Raw genomic sequence first — 7,098 nt, 5'->3', positions numbered from 1 at the left:
CAGCCTTGCCAAAACAACCTACTACACCACCAGAAACTACTACACCACCGAAGCGTTATCTGGACCGAGTCAGGAAGCCTCCAGAGGGACTGATTTATAATTAATTAACTGCAGCAATGTGCAGTTTATTTTTCTTGTAACATGTAATTAATGATTACTTAAAATATTATGTACTGGTTGGCTAAAAGGGGTGGAATTGCAGTGTATGTGCCTTTAAGAGCCCCTTGTGTACTGTAATGCCGATAATGGCCACTCGGGCTATATAAGCCTGTATATTGTGTTGTATCAGTTAGTTCCCCTCCAGACTTTGTTCAGTAAACACCTGTGAAACTAACTCCTGTCTTCAGTGTCTCTATTAATACACGGACACAACATATATAGAGGCCTGGTTCGACCACTGTGTACAGATCTGCGCACTGCACATTAGAAAGGACCTTGGAGGGCGTGCATTGCAGTTTCACCAGTGTGTTACCAGGGCTCCAAGGGTTAGACTAGAAGGAGAGATTATATAAACTAGGCTTTTATTCCCTGGAATATTGAAGGATAAGAAGTGATTTCACTGAATCATAGAATTACAGAAGTTTATGGATGAGAAGAGGACCATTCTTCCCATCGTGTCTTTACCGGCCGAAAAATAGTTATTCTGACATAATCCCACTTTGCATCTCTGGGTCCATAGCACTGTAGGTTACAGCACTTCTACTATATATCCAAGTACATTCTTTAAATGTAATGTGTAGTGTGTTCCAGACATTCTCCACTATCTATGTGAAAATTGTTCTCCTCAACTGCTCTGTAATCCTTCTACCTGTTACTTTCAATCTATGCCTAATGTTCATTTATATCTCTGCCAATGGAAATTGTGCTTCGTATCCACTGATCTGAGACCCTCATGAATTTATACACCTCAATTAAGTCTCCGCTCAGCCTCCTCTGTTCCGAAGAAAACAAACCCACTCTATCCAATCTTTCCTCATAGCTAACATTCTCTAGTATTGGCAACATCCTTGTAAATTTCCGTTGTATTCTCTTGAGGGCAATCACATCTTAACTGTAATGTGGGGAATTAAACTGTACACAGCACTGTAGCTGTGGGCGAAAAGTGTTTTATACAGTTCAAGCATAACCTCCTTGGTCTTCTATTCTATGCCTTGGCAAATACACGAAAGTAACTTTAGTGCTTCTTAACCAATAATAAAAACAGAAAATGATGGAAATATTCAGCAGCTCATCTGAAATAAAAATAGTAAATGCTGGAAATATTCAGCAGGCAATGTGAAATAATGACCTGCTGAATATTCGCTGCATTCTCTGTTTTGATCTGAGATTCCAGCATTCGCAGTCTTTTGTTATTGCCTTCTTAACCACTTTATCTACCTTTACTGCTAGCTTCTTGGATCTGTGGACATGCAATCCCATGCCCGTCTGTTTCTCTACATTTCTCAATAACCTGCCATTTATTGTGTATTACTTTGCCCTGTTCGCCCTCTCCGAAATGCATTACCTCACACTTCTACGGAATGAATTTCATTTGCCAATTTTCTGCCCACCTAACCAGACCATTGCATCTTCCTGCAGTCTACAGCTTTTTTCCTCACAACCACACGACCTGTTTTTTATAAGGTCTGTAAACTTTACAAGGATGATACCAGAAATGCGAGGGTATACATATCAGGCAAGGATGAACAGGCTGGGTCAATTTTCTCTTGAAAAATGAAGGCCGAGGGGCGACCTAATAGAGGACTTTAAAATTATGAGAGGTTTTGAAAGAGTGGATACAGCGTGAATGGTCACACTTACATACGAACATAAGAACATAAGAAGTAGGAGCAGGAGTAGGCCATTCGGCCCCTCGGGCCTGCTCCGCCATTCAATAGGATCATGGCTGATCCGAACGTTGACTCACGTCCACTTCCCTGCCCGCCTCCCATAAACCCTAATTCCCTTATCAGCTAGGAAACTGTCTATCTCCATCTTAAATGTATTTAATGTCGCAGCTTCCACAGCTCTCTGAGGTAGCAAATTCCATAGATTTACTATCCTCTGAGTGAAGAAGTTTCTCCTCTTCTCAGTGTTGAAACGGCAGCCCCTTATTCTAAGATAATGCCCCCTAGTTCTAGTTTCACCCATCAGTGGAAACATCCTCCCCGCATCCACCCGATCAAGCCCACTCACAATCTTATATGTTTCGATAAGTTCGCCTCTCATTCTTCTGAATTCCAATGAGTGGAGGCTCAACTCACTCAACCTTTCCTCATAAGTCAACCCCCTCATCTCCGGAATCAACCGAGTGAACCATCTCTGAACTTGTGGGGAAGATCATAACTAAAGGCCATCAAAATAAGATCATCACCAAGAAATCCACAAGGGAATTCAGCAGAAAACTATTTATATAAATGTGGAAGATAGGAGCAGGAGTAGGCCACTCAGTGCCTCGAGCCTGTTCCACCATTTAATGAGATCATGGCTGATCATCCGTATTCAGTACTCTGTCTCTACGTTCTCCCCATACATCTTTAGCCCTTTAGCATTAAGAAATATATGTAACTCCTTCTTGAATGTATTTAATGAATTGGGCTCATCTGCCTTCTGTGGTAGAGAATTCCACAGGTTCACCACTCTCTAGGTGAAGAAATTCCTCCTCATCTCAGTCATAAATGGCTTACCCCTTATCCTTACATTGTGACCCCTGGTTCTGGACGCCCCGCCATCGGGAACATCCTTCCTGCATCTAGTCTGTCTAGTCCTGTTAGAATTTTAAAAGTTTCAAATAGATCCCCTCTCATTCTGATAAACTGTAGCGAGTATAAGCCCAATCGACCCAATCTCTCCTCATACGTCATTCCTGCCATCCCAGGTATCAGCCTGGTGAATATTCGCTGCACTCCCTCCATGACAAGAACATCCTTCCTCAGATAAGGCGACTAAACCTGCACACAACACTCAAGCTGTGATCTCACCAAGGCCCTGTACAACTGTAGCAAGACATCCTTGATCCTGTACTCGAATCCTCTCGCTAAGAAGGTCAACATACCATTTGCCTTCTTCACCGACTGCAGCACCTGCATGCTTACCTTCAGCGACTGGTGCAGGAGGACACCCAGGTCTCGTTGCACTTCCCCATTTCCCAATCTATATCCGTTCAGATAATTATCTGTCTTATTGTTTTTTCCAAAAAAGTGGATAACCTCGCATTTATCCACATTATACTGCATTTCCCATGCATATGCCCAATCACCCAACTTATACAAATCATACTGAAGTTTCTCTGCATCCAACTCACAGCACGCAAGCCCACACATTTTTGTGTCGTCTGAAAACTTGGAGATATTACATCTAGTTCCCTGTTCTAGATAATTTATATATATATATATATATATATATATATATATATATATTGCGAATAGTTGGGTTCCTAGCATGGATACCTGCGGTACCCTACTCGGCACTGCCTGCCAATTGGAAAAAGATCCGTTTATTCCAACACTTTGCTTCCTGTCTGCTAACCAGTTCTCTATGCAAAACAGTACCTTACCCCCAATCCCATGTGCCTTAACGTTGCACGCTAATCTCTTATGCAGGACCTTATCGAATGCCTTCTGCAAGTCCAAATACACCACATCCACTGGTTCTCCCTCATCTATACTACCAGTTACATCCTCAAAATATTACAGTGGATTAGTCAAGCATGATTTACCTTTTGTAAATCCATGTTGACTTTGTCCGATCCTGTCACTGTTTTCCAAGTTCTCTCTTATTACATCTTTTATAATGGACTCTAGCAGTTTCCCACAACCGAATTCAGGCTTACCTGTCATAATTCCCCATTTCTCTCCACCACCTTTTTTAAATAGGTGGTGCGAATGTGGAACTCACTACCACAGGGAGTGTTTGAATTGTATAGTATGAGTGCATTTAACGGGAGGCTAGGCAAACACATGGGACAGAAGGGAATAGTGGGTTATGCTGTTAGATTTCGACGAGGAAAGATGGAAGGAGGCTCGTGTGGAGCATAAACGCCAGCATGGACTGGTTGTGCTGAATGGCCTGTTTCTATGCCGCGTTTCCTTTGTAATCCTATGTAATGCTACATAACTCATTAATAATGCACCCTACATTGAAGTCTACATCACTGATATACAGCACAAAAAGCAAGGGACCCAGACTGAACCATGCGGAAACCCACTGTATCAGCCTTCCAGTCACAAGAGCAACCATCGACCATTACCCTTTGCTTCCTGCCACAGATCCAATTTTAGAACCAACTTGCCGCTCTGAATTGGATCTCTTGGGCGTTTACTGTGCTTATCAGTCTGCCACGTGGGCAGAATCTGATCGTGGGACAACGGGACCTAAACTTAAGTTCGGAGTCTGGCCGTTCAGGAGACAAATTCGCAATCATTTCTTCATACAAATGGAGGTCGAAGCGTGGAACTCGCTCCCACAAAAGCAGTTGACGCTAGATCAATTAATGATGTCATATCGGACATCGATAGACTTTGCTCGACCTGGGTATTAGGGGAATATAATACCACTGTTTCACAAAAATCGCGATTAATATATTGAAGCTTTAAAAGTAAAGCCGACTGTGCCCCATCTGGTGGATGAATATGAAAGGTACATGTTAGCAGGTCTGCAGTGTAAGTAAAGGCAAGTGAGCACCCTGGTGGCTGAATGTGCATGGTTCATGTTAGCAGGTATGTCGCTTGATTGGCAGCTGAGGCTGTTTGTGGTTCATCAAATGCAGGAAGTTCCCAGCCAGCATATTTTTTGAGTGAAAGCTGCAAACGACTTGCTTGTCCTAGTGCAAAAGTGTCTCATTGTGTTTCTGTTTAAAGGGGTGTTATGTCAGTCCCGGATCATTCTGTGCCTGTTTAAAAGGGGTGTGCTGTCAGAGCCGGATCATTCTGTGTCAGTTTATCAAGGATGTGCTGGCAGTCCTGGATCAATCTGTGTCTGTTTGAAAGTGGTGTGCTGCCATTCCTGGATTATTCTATGTCTGTTTAAAAGACCCGTTTATCCCGTCCAAACCAGCGGATTGGAAAACCGCAAATGTAACGCCCCTATTCAAGAAAGGAGGGAGATAGAAAGCAGGAAACTATAGGACCGTTATCCTAAGATCTGTCCTTGGTAAAATGCTTAAATCCATTATTGAGGAAGTAGTAGCAGAACATTTTGAAGTTTAAACTAATTTGGCAGGGGGATGGGATACGGAGTGGAGCTATAGTAAGGGGTGATGCTGAAATGACCAGCTTGTTCCCAATGAATTCTGGGATACTTGACCATGACAACCCTCTCAAAGAAAGGAATTGTAAGACAGAGCTGTTAGATTCAAACATGGGTTTTAATTAATACTTGGAACAGAGACTGACAACATGCAGCTGGGAACAGATAGCAGGAAGGCAAGCAAAGTCGAATATCAAGCATCAAAGACAAAAAGAAGTGATAAGGGATGTGGTAAACCACTGTTATAGTTATCACTGTATTTGTTCTCACTGTTCTCACTGTCACATCACTACACGAGGTCGCCTCTTGTCGCACTGTTATACCTGGGCTGACCACCTCCGACTCCGCCCATTACCTGCCCAGGTATAAAGGTAGCTGACTGGCTAGTAATCCTCCCTGTTGGATCGGATCACCCACGAGGGTGGGCTCTGTTATTTAGCCAATAAAAACCTTCAGTTACGTTCTTAACTCGTCGCCTTTTATTGGACTAATTGATAGGCATATCAATTTTATTGACTAAATTTTAAAGATGTCTGATAATGAACAGCAACAGCAAGGAGCTCACCCAGCAGCACAGCAACAGCAGCCTCCAGACAACGGGCCACACCAGCCGGCTTGGCTGCAAGCCTTGAAACCACCATACCTGGATCTAAACCCACAGGCACCAAACCCAGCCAACGACTTCAAACACTGGCTGGACTGCTTCGAATCGTACCTGGAGGAAGCCGTCGTCCCTCAGAGATCCAAACTAAGAGTCCTGAAAGCCCAAGCGAGCCCGAGAGTATATACACTCATCCAGGACATGACTACGTACGACGACGCCATCAACCTACTGAAACAGCAGTACCGGAGCCCGGTAAACTACATGTACACTAGGCATCTCTTAAGATCTCGCCAGCAACAGCCAGGAGAATCGATAGCTGAATTTTCACGAGCGCTGAGACAACTCGGCAGGAACTGTGACTTTAAAGCGGTGACGGCTACTGCGAACATGGAAGACAATGTCCGCGACGCCTTGGTGAGAGGCCTACGTTCCGACTACACACGGCAAAGACTGCTTGAAGCTAAGGACATAGACCTGGACAAGGCCGAAGCCCTCGCCCTCACCCTAGAGGCCACCCAGCAAGACCAGGAAGCGTTTGCCAGGTACTATTCGCGACCCTGGGACTCGGGCCCGACCCCCACCCCATCACCCTTCACAGCGCTGCCCCTGGGACCTACCTCAGCGTCTGCATCACGGATCCGACCGGACCCGCTAGCCCCGGTACCGGCCCCGACATCAGGCAACCCCGATCGGGCCGCTGGCTGCTTCTTTTGCGGCCAGGAGAAGCATCCGAGGTCGCGCTGCCCAGCCAAAAACTCGACCTGCAAAACCTGCCTCAAGAAAGGCCATTTCTCCAAGGCCTGCAGAAGCAAATCCTCAGAAGCCAGCAGTGCCTCATGCGAACCCTGGGGGCGGCCATCTTTGTGCGGGGCAGCCGAAGCCTGCAGAGCCTCATGGGAAAACCAGGGGCGGCCATCTTTGTGCGGGGCAGCCGAAGCCTGCAGAGCCTCATGGGAACAGCAGGGGCGGCCATCTTTGTGCGGGGCAAACGATTTAAACAGAGCCTCATGTGAACTACGGGGGCCGCCATCTTCGCCGCCATCTTGTCATGACAACGACGCGCTCATCTACACCCTAGCTTCCATGACCCTGGATCAAGCCCGCCCGCACCACCTGGCCAGCTCAATGATGGACATCAAAGTCAACGGCCACGCCACGACCTGCCTGTTCGACAGCGGAAGCACGGAGAGCTTCATCCACCCAGACACGGTGAGCCACTACTCCCTCCCCGTCCTGCCAACGCGCAGCCGCATCTCGATGGCATCGAG

This window comes from Somniosus microcephalus, unplaced genomic scaffold (genome assembly GCF_052327205.1).
Source record: "Somniosus microcephalus isolate GS21.2 unplaced genomic scaffold, FLI_Smic_1.0 unresolved_chr8, whole genome shotgun sequence".
Taxonomy (NCBI): domain Eukaryota; kingdom Metazoa; phylum Chordata; class Chondrichthyes; order Squaliformes; family Somniosidae; genus Somniosus; species Somniosus microcephalus.
This window is presented reverse-complemented; position numbering follows the sequence as displayed.